This window comes from Ailuropoda melanoleuca, chromosome 13, assembly GCF_002007445.2.
Source record: "Ailuropoda melanoleuca isolate Jingjing chromosome 13, ASM200744v2, whole genome shotgun sequence".
NCBI lineage: Eukaryota > Metazoa > Chordata > Mammalia > Carnivora > Ursidae > Ailuropoda > Ailuropoda melanoleuca.
Window position 1 is genome coordinate 60,857,072 of NC_048230.1, and position 15,761 is coordinate 60,872,832.

The 15,761-nt window shown below is 47.0% G+C and overlaps 1 protein-coding gene and 1 long non-coding RNA gene across 2 annotated transcripts in view; one reads left to right on the forward strand and one right to left on the reverse strand.

The window, feature by feature from the left end:
• Positions 1 to 15,761, reverse strand: part of HNF4A (hepatocyte nuclear factor 4 alpha) — a 58,563-nt gene that overhangs the window by 28,798 nt on the left and 14,004 nt on the right. The window lies entirely within an intron of this gene.
• Positions 611 to 14,031, forward strand: LOC117795660. The gene is made up of 3 exons (XR_004619752.1): positions 611 to 831; positions 9,582 to 9,784; positions 12,950 to 14,031. It is a non-coding gene; the product is annotated as an uncharacterized LOC117795660 (long non-coding RNA).

Consider the following 15,761-nt stretch of genomic DNA (forward strand, 5'->3'; position numbering starts at 1 on the left):
TTTACATCAGAATCTGGGGATGTACTGTATGGTGATTAACATAATATAATAAAATTAAATTTAAAAAAAAAAAAGTGACTTGCCTGAGCCCACACAGAAGGAGCTGTAATTTGAGCCCAAGTCTGACTCCAGAGCGTAAGGGCTTCACCCCCTATATGCCGCCTCCCTCCAGGAATCCCAGAAAGGACATCAGAATTCGGGGGCACCAGAGCTGGTGATCCTATCACATTACTGACCAGAGACTGGGGATCTGAGGAGCCCAGGAGCCTGTCCCTGTCACATGCGAGTTCAGAGGCACCCTCCAGACGCTGGCCATCCCAGGCTGCCTGGCACCCTAACTTTCCCTGGCCACTTACCACCCTGCTTACCACCCCACTATCTCTTGTTGTTCCTCACCCCACCCCCACCGCCCGGGGAGTGGTGCAGGGAACCCGGACTTATCAAGACAAAGAACAAAAGTCGTGGGGGAAAGAAGCCAAGAGCCATCTCCACTCTGGGGTAGGGCCCTCCAGTTTCGCCCCTTTGAAATTTCAAATTCCAGTTTGTGGACAAAGTCCTAAACTTTCTCACAATATAGGTCCCCAACCACTGACCAAACTCCAGTCCAGGCAGCCAGCAGGCCCGGGGCTGGCCTGGCCCTGCCGCTTCCCTTGGCAGCACTCAAGACCAGGGGGAGGGGGGGTCCTGGGCCAAGTGGGGTCTGCCAGGCCATTCCTGCAGCCCTACCCCACCCCACCCCACCTGACTGGGACCCCTGCCTCCCATCTGAGAGGACAGCTCTCTTCCTGAAGCTGGAATCTGTCGCTTGCTGGTACCAACAGCAGATATCAGGTAGGCCCCCTCCCTGTTCTGGGCACCTCTCCCCTCCTTGAATTCCTCAAACACTGCCCATCCCACTGTCCTCACCTGGATAAGGCCACATTGGCTGAATCCAGTTACAACCTCACAGATCTTCAAGACTAGAAAGGGCGTCTCAATGAACCCACCCATCTGGTGGATGGAGACACTGAGGCCCCAGGGTAGTGGTAGCTGGCTGTATGTTGAACCATAGACCTCAGGCCCCTCCCTGAGCCCCAGGAGGTGGAAGGGAACTGCTCAAGGCCACACAGCAGTGGAGGGGGGTGGGAAGGCTTTGCCTTCAAAAGAAGACCCCAAGCTCTGTGAAGACCCCTGTCCTGCATCCCAGCCCTCAAGGGCCCCCGCAGTGCCTCCTGGGGCTCCTGCATGGTAGAACGTTTGTTCCCTCAGTTGCTGATGGCCACGGGCTGGCCACGGGAGTACTTCCGAGAGGAAGACGAGGGAGCTCGAGGCTGAAGGCCAGTGGATTTGGAAGGAAACAACATTCATGTGGTTAACTGATAACCGAGCCCCATCCTTGGGCCCCCAGAAGCCTCCTTCCTCCCTCTCCTCAGCATGATTAAGACGAACTTACTTGCCTGCTAATCATTGCTGAGCCTGTTGATTTTGCCTTAAAAAATTAACTGGGCATGAGTTTGCGGTTTGCCTCACCCCTAACCCTGAAAAGGCCCGGGTGGGCAGGAGGCCACCCGGGTTATGCAAGAGGCTGCTGGCCTCCCCACGCACGTCCAGTGCCTCCCCTCCCGCTCTCCAAAGGGTAGGTTTTGCTCAAGAGTCAACAGTCTGCTTGTTGCCCCCGCTCTAGGTCCTGAGCAAATTTGCTCTGTTACCAAAGAGAGATAAAGGCAGCTGGGGGGAGAGCTTTACAAACAGGGATGCAGTGCGGCAGCTTTGAGCACGGGATTCTGAGTCCTGCGGTGTCAGAGCCTGGAGAGTGCTTAGGAGGATGTGGGCCCCGGGGCCTTTCAAATGGGATCTGAGGCTCCCAGGAACCCGGTAGGGTAGGCACAGGCCCCGCTTCACCCAGTCCCTGCCTCTTAGAGTCTGAGACGCCCTCCCCTTAGTATTTCCTTTGAAAGGTGGAGCCAGAGCCAATGGTGGGGACTGGAAAGATGCTGGGCCAGGCTCATCCCCTCACTCCCCATGCAGATGGTGGGGGCGGGGGGGTGCTGTTGTCATCCAGGACAAGGTTACCGCAGGTATTCTGAGTCTCCAGCTAGCCTGAGAAGACAGGGGCTCTCTCTGGACTCAGTGATGGGTTCCGGACATTAGTAAACCAGATGCACTGAAGACACCCTGCTCCGCTGTTCACCTGCTTCCCGCAGCTGGCTGGGGGCGGAGAGGTGCCTGGAGCCGCCTGGAGTCTGGGGAATTCACCTGGCCCTGGCCCTGTGGCCCTCTGAGCAGCAGCCATGAGCTATAAACCAAGTTGGAACCCGCCTCGACCACATCCTCTCTCTGGAGGTGTCGGGCCAGAGAGAGAGATGCAGGGCCCTGCCCTGACTCCGGACCTCTCCTGCATCCATTTCCTCACCTGATTGGGAACAATCAAACCTGCCTCCCCGGCTCATGGAGGCCGAAGCTGTGAACAGCCATGGCTGGTGTCCACGCAGCTGTTTGGGGGGGCTTTACACGGGCTAACTCATTAATCCTTACAACCCATCGATGAAGCAGGCAATCATCTTATCACCATTCTGCAGACCTGAGGCACAGAGGGTCTGAGCCACAGGCCTGAGCTCCTACGATGTATAAGGAACAAGAGCTGGGATTCCAACCTGAGCGGTCTGGCTCCAGAGTCTGTGCTCTTACCCCCGGGGCTCCCCTGCCCTTCCAGGGCTGACACTCGGTGCCCAAGGCAGGCTGGCCAGGATGCTGACAGAGTAAGCCCCATCCTGAGGCACGTGTGGGCTGTGTGCATGGACTGTGAGGGCTGGAGAAGGCCCAAGAAGGCAGGCCTGTCTGGGCTGGAGTGGTCAGGGATGGATCCCTGGAGGAGGTGGCATCCTGGGCCATGGGAACACCCAGAAATGGAGAACATGGTGGCTGATGACGGAAGGACATGGAAGGCACGCTGGCCAGAGAGCAGGGCATTGTGGGAGATGCTGACCACAAGGCTCAGGAGGTAGGGTAGAGTGTATGGTCTGGAGAATGATCAGGAAGGAAGCCAGGAGGACTTGGGTCTGTGTGGGCGGGGCCTGCCTGAGGCCTGCCTCCTGCCAGGTGGCTTGTGACTTTTGGGCTGAGGCTGTTGCTGTCCCTCCTGTTTTTATTCCTCCTCCCTCCTGGTTATGTTCCTGACTTTATCTGCACAAGTGACCTTCGGAGTGAGATGGGGCCTGCACAGCCCCTGTGGGGCCTGAAAGATGATAGCGAGCCCCTGCCTGGCCCAGGCCCTGGTCATGGTGTAAGGGATGAACCCCTCCCTATCCCAGGAAATGCACTGGGTCTCCCTGCACCCAGGTACTGAAGGGCCCCAGGGATTTGCCTGAAGGTCACTGAGTGTAGTGTTTGGGAATCCTGAGACTCAAGCCAGGGTTGCTACATACAGTTGTACAGGTTGCCCACTGCACAACTGTTCTCTATGCAAGGAGGTGAGTCAGTGTAGAAATCTAGCCCCTGTTTCGCTTACCAAACCAAGTGCCCATGGAGACTTTGCCCAGAGGAGAGCGCCTCTTATTTATTTTCATGAAGGCTCTGTGAGAGCCCTGCCTCAACTCTGCTTCCAGCCACTGTGTGACCTTAGGCAAACTCATTTCCCTCCTGGGCCTTGGTTTCCTGTTTGAAAAGTTCTCTAGCATAAAGCAGAGATCCAACTCCGACAGTGAATTAGATTCACCTGGAACTTTTAAAAAAATACTGATGCCCAGGCCCCATCACAGGCCAGTGATCAAATCTAGGGATTGGGGTGGATGGGTGCTAGGCATCAGTATTTTTTAAAGTCCCTGGGTGATACCGATGTGCAGCTAAGACTGAGACCCACAGTGGGAGCTGGAAAGGCCTAGGTATGCATCCATGCTCTGCAACTCCAGGGAGGCTCAGCTTCCCCATCTCTGTAATGAGAATGATGATAGCTTCCTGGTAGAGTCAGAAGGCCGATTCAGTGGGATGATATTCAGACAGCACTTGGCACTATGGCCGGCATGGAGGGAGCTCCAGACTCTGGGTACCAATGACCAGTATTTTGCTATTAGCAAAATGAGACTGGCTTGAAATAAAGGGCCTTTCCAGGTCAAAAATCTAGAGACTCGGAGGCAGGCTTTCAATGTTCTTTATGTCAAGTCCTCATACTTTGGTCTCCATCTTGGCTGCACGCCTTTCATATTACTGAGGCATGTGTGATTATTATTATTACTTCATATTTTACCTAATTTATTTAAATTTTTAAATCAAATTTTTGATTCGGTATTACAATCACGTGGTTCAGAAATAAAAAATAAAAAAGGTGCACTTTGAGAAGTCTTGCTCCCTTCCCTGGCTGCCCTCCAGTCCACTTCCCCTCCTCACCACCGGCCACCACTTCTCTCATTTCCTTAGCCTCTTCCAAGCTTGCGTCCTGCAAACCCAGCAGCATCCAAGGCCTTGGGTTAGCACCCCCGCCCCAGGCACTGTTCCACACCTTGCTCTGGTCTTTAATAGCGGACTGTAGACTTTCCATAGCAGTTGAGAGCAAGCTTTGAGGAAGGAAGGGTTACTGCCCCCCCTTCACAGGTGAGGAAACTGAGGCTCAGATTGCTGAGTGTTTGAGCTATTTCTACCTGGCTCCAGAGCTGTGTTTGTCCCATGCCCTAATGTGGCCTTCCAGGAAACCTGGCCCAGTGAGCTTTGGAGCCTGACTTAAATCTCTCCGGGGCTGGCCTGACAGGAGGTGGGATGGGGGTGGGCTGTCAGGACCCCCACTGTGTCTGGACCCCGAAGACACAGAGAGGTTGAAGGGGGGAACAAAAAATGTCCACAGTCTTCCAGATGGTGACCCAGCCAGGGGATGTCCCTTGGATGGGAGAGTTAGGGCCTGGTGGCCATGTCCTCCGGTGGAGTGGAGCCTATCGGGAACTCTCTGCCAGCATCAGGCTGTCAGGGAGGCAGGGAAGGCCAGGAGGAGAAGAGGTGGGGAGGGAAGGGAAGCATGGTCAATAGGTCAGGCCCAAGGGAAGGAGTCCGAGGGGACCCCCTTCCTGGAGGTCAGGGAGGAGCACTTGGAATTCAAGGCAGAGGGAGCAATGCCATCCTAACCAGTGTTTTCTGCCCAGGCGACCTCAGGGCTGCCTCGGGATTGTCCACCTGCTTCAGGCCACTAACTCGTTGACTTCGGCCAGTCATTCTCTTCTGTGCATCAATTTCCCAAAGTGCAAAATGAAGGAGATGAGGGAGCTGGTCTTTAGCTAGAAGACTCCATAAGGCTCCCTCACCTTGTGGAGGGAATCTGGATCCACCTTGATCAGAATGGCAGCCGCCCATTAAGAACCCTGGGCCTTTCTGGCTTGGGGCCCGGGGTACGAGGCCTCTGCACTGCTCCCCAATCTGGACTCCTCCCCTGGGTCCTGGGTCTCTCTTCCACCACCCCGTCCTCCTGTCCAGGTAGATGTGGAGTCAGGACCATACCTGGGGGGTGCTGGGGGAAGCCCTGGCCCCAGTCTGACATCCTCCTCCTGGTGCTATGGGGTCCCGCACAGTGAGCAACTGCTTCATCCTTGAGGGGGCTCCTGCCGCCACCCTGGCACCCAGTACCCTGTGAGGGCTGCGAGGCAGCGTTAATCTCTTAATACTGGTCACAATGAGATTTCAGGGATGGTAGGAGGCGGTCTCCATGGAAATGGAGGACCCGCCCAGGACCCATGCAAGGAATTAGCCACAGGGCTCAGCAAGGGGGTCCTGGAGACCCAACCCAAACAGAACAGGAAGGACAGCAGCCACGACTCCTGGGTCCTGCCCTGGCCCTCCCACGGTCTCAGAGGGCTTGAGACAAACCAGACCCCTCACACTGCCTGTCAGGAGGAGGAGGCCTTTGGCTGACCTAGGGGTGGGGCTCCTGTGAAACCAGAGGAACCATATTCACAGACACAGCCCTGTCACCTTTCTGAGGCTCAGTTTCTTCATCCTCCAATTCGGTTCCAGTGCTTAACCCAGAGACTTTTCCAGAATACTGCAGGCTTCAGAGTCTGTCAGACATGAATTTGAAGCTCAGCTTTTCAGTCAGACTGTAAACCCAGACCAAGCACTTCATCTCTCTGAGCCTCAGTCTCCTCATCTGTGCAATGGGCACAGTGATACCAACCTAGCATCGCTACTGTGCCTGACAGGTGGGTCCGGATGTTCAGTGAACAAGCCTCCTCCTCAGCTCTTTCTGACTGCCCCCCCAGCACACCTGCCCCCCACTCCCAGCCACTCGCAGCTTTCAGAATCTCACAGCTTCCCCTCGGCTCTGGCCTTTGCACATGCAGAGCCTGCTGCCCAGAGTAGCTGTCACCCTTTCTTTTTCTCCCCTGCCCTCCTCCAAGTCCCATCTTCGTCATCTTCCTCCCACAGCCCTGCTGGCTTCTCCTCTGTGCTCACACAGCCCCCAACACTTGACATCATCATAGTGTAATCAGATGGTGGTTACTGCCTCCTCCACTGGACTGTGTCCCATTTACTGTTCTGTTCCCAGGACCCAGATGGAACTGAACATAATGGGTTAGATGGATGAGTGAATGAAGGAGGAATTTACCCACCCAATCACTTAACATGTATTCCCCACTTTCCACGTGCACTCTGGCAGGTGTGGAGACACAGCTGTGAAGCCAATAGACAAGAGCCATCCCCCCAGGGTTGCAGTTTTAGCAAATAAAAATACAGGATGCCCACTGACATTTGTATTTAAGATAAACAATGATTTTTTTTTTAGTATAAATATGTACCAAATAACGCATGAAGCATACTTATACTAAAAAAAATAAGTTGTTGTTTATCTCAAAATCAAATGTCACTGGGCATTCTGTAGTATCAGGCCCTCCCTACTCCTTCCCTCACAGACCTTATATTTTGGTGCAGAGGTGTGATGAAGAGGCAGTAAGCAAGGAAATACGTCTTTAAAAAGAGAATTTCAAATAGCGATGAAGTTGAAGTGGCAGGTGGTCAAACAGCAGGCACGACAGGGGCGTCTTTGGATAGGGTGATCTCCAGCTAGTGGCCTTGACCAGCACCACACAGTCCTAAGCTCCTATGAGATGCTCCCTTGGAAAAGTCCTTTAAGGATTTGAAAGGGCGCGGAGGAGGCCGTTCAACTTGAGAGAATGGCTCCGAGGCGGGCAGAGGGCGCAGTGGAGGGAGGGGGCGCTGCTGTAACTCCTTTGACAGACTCCACAATTTTGCATTTTGGATCTGGGCCTTCACAAACCTTCGCGAACTCGCTGTCCCACACCTCGGTCAGCCAAAGTCCTCTGCAGGGCTGAGAGCCAAAAGAAAGGGCCAAAGGGGCTGTGCAGAGAAGCGTGGCCACCCGGGCTGGAGCAGGGAGTTCTAACACCGTCCCCCACACCCTCACCCCTGTCCCGCGGTTGCCCTAGGGCACAGGGCAGAACTAGTGCCTGGGTAGAACCGGAAGGCGTCGGGGAGGGAGCGGCCCCCTCTGCAGCACCTCGCTTCGCGCATCCCGGGCTCCACCTAGTGGCCAATGCTGGATTGGCGTTCAGAAACTTTTCATTAACCTCACGGGTTTAACCAATCACAGCGGAAGTAGCATTACAATCCCACCAATCACAGGCCAAGACGGACTACATCGATCCAAACCCAGCTCCGCACGATGACCAATCACAACTTGCTGAGGTTAGTTGCAGAGTAAGCTAACATTCCTCCAATCACACACCAGCACTTGGCCACTGCACCAATCGGAAAGCAAGATTTTAAAACTACCAAGGCTGGTATGGCGTCGCCCTTACATCTATGAAATGTATATTCCCAACACCTGGTCCCAACGTGCCGGCGCCTTTAAGTAGAGTCCCAAGCTTCGGGCTGGCTTCACTGGAAGTCTACATTTGCATTCGGGGGCATCTATGTATTTTAACCCTGAGTGATAGTAAAAGCATTAAATATCCCCCATTATAAAAATTAATGCACGGGTCCGGGAGAGTGGGGAAAGTACGCCCTCTGTTTGGAATAGGCACACCTGAATTGGAGCTCAGTTACTAGGTTTGGAAGGACAATCCACTCCCCCTTCCTCAGTCTTTGAAAGAACAATAGCAATCCCGCCTACGTTAACTGGACTATTTCATCACCCAAGCCCATCTCAATTATTCAAGCCCAAACCGTGGGAGTCACTATCTTTGTGTTCTTCCTCCCGTCCTTCCCAAATTATCAGAAAATCCAGTTCTTGGCACCTCCAAACGTATCGCAGATTTTCACCATGTTTTCATCTCCACGACAGCCAACCTTGTGCACATCAATAGCATCTCTGGAGTCTGCAAACGTCTCTTCACGTCTGTTCTCCCAGGATGCTGGCTCCCCTAACACCCACTGTCCACCCAGGGGCCAGGGATGATCCTTACACACAGACTGGATCAGGTCCCTCCCTTACTGAAACTTTTATGGCTTCCTGTGCATTTGTAATCAAACTCATAAAAATCGAAACTCCCCCAGACTGTGAGACCTTGATGTCCCTGTGTCTATATCCCTACATCTCCAACCCCATTTTATCCCCACTCACCCCAACCCCAGTGGCTGCAGCCACGCTGGCCTTTTGTTTGCTTGTCTTTCCGCCTCAGAGTCTTTGCACATTCTTTTTTCTTCGCCTGGAAAATGGTTCCTGGGACTCTATCCTTGAATTCCTCTCCTTTCCAATTCCCTTCCCTGGATAGCTTTTCAAAGTAGTGACAGAACCAGATCCTATCTCGGCCGAAGCTCACGCCGCTCTATCTACCTTCAGGGAACAAACAAAACCCAACCACACAGTTCAGCCCACACTGCTTATGAAATAACAGCACTCCCACTCAAAAGGAAGCCTGAAGGAGCAGTATTGGCTTAACAGAAAGGTGTTGTCAGACTGTCTTCTCCTTGGTGGGCCAGAGTCCCTTCTCTGAGAAGGACACTTGGTGAGGCAGGTCATAGTGGTCAAAGACAGAACAATCCAGTGACTCAGTTTACCTTTCTAGGACCATCTTTCAGACTCCTTTATTCATAGTCTATCTGTGGGCTGTTCTCTACTGTTCCACTCCTCTCATTTCAGGCACCTGGCCACTTTCTTGCTTCCTTTGAAGTTAGATGTGACCAGGTGACTTGTTCTGGCCAATGAAACGAGAGCAGAAAGACCGTGCATCACACCTGGGCAGGACATGAAGAGCCAGTACTGGGGGCATCATGCAAGCAAGTGTGGGTGTGGAGTTACCAGAGTAAGGAGTGCACCTGCTGGCCCGATGGGCAGGTACTGTAAGTCAGCAATACGCTCAGCTGTGTGAAGCCACTGAGACTGGAACTTTTGTCACTGCAGCACGGCCTCACCTAACTTGACTGCTTACGATCTTTCCAAAGATCCCCGATTTTCCTACGACCACTATGATTTTTGTCATATCTGAAAACCACCTATGCTATTACTTAATATTTTTCTTACATCGACTTACTGATTTTCATTTAGATTTATTTTAGAAGGAAATGTTATTAGTACTCAATGAAATGCCAGTATCATAAATAGAAAGCAATGGGAAATGAATGGAATGAAATAAACCTTTATATTATATAATCCTGTTGCTTTTCAGAGACTCTGGGCCCTTTGTCGTTCTCTCTTTGTTAAAAAAAAAAAAAAAAAGGAGGTCCCTAAGTGGGTGGCAATTTTTTGGACTCCAAAAAGCTGGCTGAGATTGTCAGATGTTTGGAGGCAGCAGGCTGAGAGCACAAATTCTGGAGTCTGGCTTTCTGGGCTTGAATTCTGGTTCTGCCACGACTGGCTGTGTGACCTTAGGTGAGTTACTTAACTGCTCTGTGACTACTTTCTAATTGGCAAAATAGGAATGATAATGATAGATGTGTCATTGGGATGTTGTGGGGATTATCCGTGCTAATATACGGAAAGGACTTAGAACTGTGTCTGGCACACAGTGTGTTCTGCACAGGTGTGAGCGCTCCAATAATGTCAGGATCAAGATCCACATGGATTTGGAGAAATGTCTGAACTCGATGAAGAGGAATGAGAAATCCTCCACATGGCTTAAAAATCAATCACCTGGACAGTGTGGGTGGGGAGAGCTGCCTTAGTGGCAGGTGACATGACTAAGTTCTAGAGGTTTTACTTGGCAGCTGCTGCCCACACCTCTCACCTGGGTTCATGTGACATCAGGGAGGACCAAAAGCAAAGACAACAAAAGTAAACAGGTGGGACTACAGCAAATGAAAAAGCTTCTGTACATAAAAGTAAACCATCAACACAATGAAAAGGCAACGTATGGAACGGGAGAAAATATTTGCAAATCATACATCTGATAAGGAATTAATATCCAAAATACATAAAGACCTCCTGTGTCATAGGATGGGACAGGATGAGAAAACCATATCCTCTGAAGAATTAAAGAACCAAAGGAATTCTGGGCTGGCTGATGGGGATGAGGAAAAGGGCAGCTTGGCAGAATGGTCAAGGCCACTGCCTTTGAAATATCCATGCTACCATTCGCATAACTGACCTTGTGAAAATTATAAGCTCTTCAAGCCTTATTTGCTTCATCTGTAAAATAGGAATCAATAATAGGACTTGTTAATCAATTGCTTCGGGGAATCAATGTGATCAACCTTATAAGGTGGCACGTAGTTGCCTGTCATGTACCTCTGTTATATATTGAAGTCAAAGTACTTTACTTTGGGAAAAAATGCTTATCTCTTCTTACAGCCCCAGAAAACAAACCAGGACCAACAGATGAATGGTACAGAGAGGAAGGTGTGTGTGCCAAATTAAGATGTTTCTACCAGATGCAACAGTTCTACCAGGGGAGAAGCTGCTTTATGATGGTGTGAGCATCTTGTCACTGGAAGCATCAAGCCCAAGCTAAGCGGCCATCAGTCAGGAAGGACAGTGAGAGGATTCCAGCCATCAATCCAAGGTCGGATCAAAGTAGCATCTCCTAGGTGCAGAAGTCTTAAATAAAATAAAATGTGATTACAACCAAATTCATGCTGGAAAAACTGGATATCCGCTTGCCAACGAATGAAACTGACTCTCAGCTTACACTATATATAAATATTAACACAAAATGGATCAAGACCTAAACATAAGAGCTAAAATTATACAACTCTTAGAAGGAAACACCAGAGAAAATATTCATGACATTGGATCTGGCGGTGATTTCTTTGGATATGACACCAAAAGCACAGGAAACAGAAGAAAAAATAGATTAACTGGATTACATTGAAATCAACAACCCCTGTGCACCAAAGAACACTTACGAACAGAGTGAAAAGGCGATCCCTGAAATGGGAGAAAATCTTTGCAAATCATACATCTGATAAGGGGTTCATACCCAGAGTATATAAATTCCTACAACTCAACAACAATCACAAAAAACAGATTTTAAAATGGACGAAGGACGTGAATAGATATTTCTTCAAAGAAGACATACAAATGACCAAAAAGCATGTGAAAAGATGCTCCGTACCACTAATCATTAGTGAAATGCAAATCAATGCAAAACCACAGTGAGATACCACTGCACACCTGCTAGAACGGATATTATTTAAACGACAACCAGATCATAACAAGTGTTGGTGGGGATATGGAGAAATCGGAACCCTTTTGATCTGCTGGGGGGAATATAAAATTATGCAGCTGCTACGGAGAGCAGTATAGCAGTTCCTTACAAAATTAAAAACAGAATTACCATACAATATGGCAATTCCCCTTCTCGGCAGGTACCCCAAAGAATTGAGAGAATGGTCTGGTAGAGATATTTTACACCCATTTCATAGCAACGTTATTCACAAGAGCCGAAAGGTAGAAGCAACCGAAGTGTCAATTGACAGATAACACACAAACGTGTATTCGTGAAAAACAAGCAAATGGGATAACAAACAAACAAAATGTGATATACACACAAAACAAAAAATGTCATAGATACGTGTAATGGAATATTATGTGATAAAAAGAAACAAAACGTGATATATCCATATTATAGAATATCATTCAGCTTTTAAAAAGGAGGAAATTCTGGTATGCCATAACATAGAGGAAGCTTGAGGACTTCATGCTAAATGAAACAAGCCAATCACAAAATGACAAATACCGTATGGTTCCGTTTATATGAGGAACCTAGAGCAGTCAAAACTGTAGAGACAGAAAGCAGAATGGTGGTTGCCAGGGGCTGGGGGGAAGGGAGGCATGGAAGGTTATTTTCTAACTGGTACAGAGATTCAGTATGGGAAGATGAAAGAATCATGGGATGGATGGTGGTGATGATTGTATAACAATGTGAATATACTTAATGCTTCTAAATTGTACATTTAAAAAAATGGCTAAAGAGGTAAATTTTACGTTATGTATATTTTACAATTTTTTTTAAGTTTCACCAATGTATAAATGCATATACATTGCATCATGACCAAGTTAGGTTTATTCTAGGAATGCAAGAATGGTTTAACCTGAGAGCGTTTATTTATTAATTAGCAGACTAAAGGAGAGAAAAATGTGCTTTTCTTAGTAAATGCACAAAAAGCAATCAAGAATACTCAACACTGATTAAAAAACAAACTGACAAAATTCCTAGCTTACTTAAAAGAAACTTTTAAAAACCCAATAAAAGCTACCTACCAAAAGCCTAAAGTAGAGATCACATTTAGAAAGGTCAAAGTGTCCCTTTCAAGTGAAGAATAAACAAGGTTGCCCACTGCGGCACAGGCTGTGAGTTGTCCAATATTTTCTAGTCTCCTTGTCTTCCTTGGTAATAGAACCTCCAGTTTTCATTTGAGCACACAGATGCCCTCCAAAAAGATTTATGTCAAGCAAGGTGAGACAGTGCACATATGCTCTGGCCAATGAAATACAGTCAGAAATGTAATGTGGCAGCTTCCAGGATTTTTCTTAAAGGACAGCTGCAACATGACTTTGACTCCCTTTTCTTCTTTGTCCGCACCATCTTTCTGTAAGGAGGACATGTGGCTGGAGCTCTGCAGCCATCTTGCACCATGAAGATAAAGACCTCATGGTGATGAAAGAACAGTAGCTGGAAGGAGCCTAGGTTCCTGAGGACTGCTATGGGGAAGCACAGCCATCCTAACATGACACTGCCTACATCGGGACTTTCACAGAACTGTGGAATAATCTACCTTGCTTAAGCTACTATTATTTTGTACCTTGGCTACTCATGGACAAACTAAACCCTATCTGATATGCACATTATTACTGCTTCCGTGTGGTATTTTACTGGAGGCCCTAACAATGCAATAAAACAGGAAAGTAAAAACAGATATAATAAGAGAATTTAGCAAGATTACTGGATACATTTTTAATATATTAAAAGCATTTTGGTTTTAATATTTTGAAAATGTAACATCAAAAATGAGAAGACTCAGTTTTAAAAACTACTTACAATAGCAATAATGATTATAAATTATCTAAGAATGAATCTAACAAAAGACTTTGGATGATTAAAATTATCTAACTTTATCGAAAAACTTAAAAGCAGACCTATATAAATGAAGATTTATATTAATGTGTCGTACTCACGGCAGAGGGATTTATTATATAGAGACGTCAATTCTTCCCAAATTAATAAATTCAATGAAGTTTTAATTAGAAGCCCAATAGGACAAAGGCACTTAGCTCAGTACTTGGCAAATTGCAAACACTCAAAATATGGTAGCTGCTTTTACTGAAGTCCAGTGGAGGAGATCAATATGCCACTGGTCTCTAACCTTTGTTCTGTTCTATTCAGCATCATCCTAAACTTTACGTAAATGAACAAAGAGAATAGGCAAGATGGTTTTTAAAGAACAACTACACTATGAGAAGGACACGCTGTACAATATATAAAGTTACAGGTACACTGCCAAGGATGGTAGATACCAGCCACATGTGACCACTGGCTTTGGAAATGTGGCTGGTTCCCATTAAGGTGTGTTGTCCGTATAAAACACACATCATATTTTGAGACTATGTATTAAAAAAGAACAAAATATATCTCATTATTTTTTATTGATTAGATGTTGAAATTATATATATATGAGCAAATAAAATATATTATTAAATAATCTCAACCATTTCTTTTGTGGGCTTTTTTAAATTAAACTTTTTATTTTGGTATAATTGTGGGTTCACTCACCTGGGTTTAAAAAATTTTTTTTATTGTTTAAATATGGCTACTAGAGATAGGTAAGTGGACCAGTATACAGAGCCTGGAAAGAGATCGACATATATTTGAAAATGGGAGACAAAAAGAAATGACATTGTATGTCAGTCAAGAAAAGATGTTGAAAGAAAGAAAGAGAGAGAAAGAAGGAAAGAAAGGAAGGAAGGAAGGAAGGATATCCTATTCAGTCAATGGTGTGGGGCCAATTGGCTATCCATATAAAGTAAAATATAGTAATGGCGTCTCTATTTCATACAACACACAAAAATCAATTCCTATGAATAAACACCTAAATATGCAAAATAAAACTTGAAGAAAATATTTAGTATAATATCTTTATGATCTCAGGGCAGTGCAAGATTTTATGGACAAGATACAATAAGCACAAACCATAAAGGAAAAGATCAGTAAAGTTAACGACCTGATTTATCATTTAACCAGAAGGTAACTTCCATATAACTATAAACTTCTATACAACAAAAGAGGCTCTAAAGAGGGTGAAAAGACAAGCTACAATCTGATCAAAGATGCTTTCAGCTAATATAACTGAAAAAGGATTTGGGTCAAGAATAAACAGCACCCAGGGCACCTGGCTGGCTCAGTCGGTGAGACTCCCCACCTCGGGGTTGTGCATTTGAGACCCACGTTGGGCGAAGGGATTACTTAAAAATAAAATCTTTAAAAAAAAAAAAGAATAAATAGTTCCTTCAAATGATAAGAAGAGGTAAATAATGCAACAGAAAAATGGGCAAAGGATATGAACAGGTACACTCCCAGTGCAAACTCAAATGACAAAAAGAGCCTTTCCCTCTGAAACAAGGGAAATAAAAATTCTCATCTTACGTTCATCATCTTCTGGAATCAGGTGCCGGTGAGGATGTGGAGCAACGGGAACCCCAAAGTGAGGATGCCCACTGCCTGAGATCCAGAAATTCCACTCCTGCGTGTTATCCTAGAGAAACCTGCAGCCACGGTATCAGAATGTTCTTTGCAACATTGTTCCGAAATAGCGAGAAACGGGAAATGACTCCGTTGTCCAAAACCAGAATAAATACACTTGGGACACTCATACACAGCATACCCAGTGAGTGACCTACTTGTGTCTGCCTGGGAAGAGCCAAAAAGCTGTGATAGGAAGGAACAAAAGGGGGGCGCTGAAGGATGCGTACAACATACCATTTGAATACATCTTTCAGATTTACAGAAGAATAGTACATATTGTTCATGTAGCCACATAGAGCAGAAGTATAAAATCATGTCTAGCAATGATAAACAGCAAAAGTTGACAGTGGTCACCTTCGAGAACGGTGGCAGGGGGGGATGAGATCAGGGAGAGGTACAAGGGGGCTTCAATGCAAAATATAATATCTCACTTCTCATCAAAACAAAAAACGAATCCAGTGAAGAAATGGCCATGCCTACCACAAACCTGAGTGATGGCACGTCGGTGTTCACAGTGTTATTCTCTATACTTTCTTGCGTGCTTGTAATATTTCCAACTTAAAGATATCATGAAAAATTTAACTTTCTACCAGCAACAGATGATTTGCATGTAATTTTTAAAAATCGTACTACTTAAAATATCTAAAAAATTATTATTTTTTAAATCTA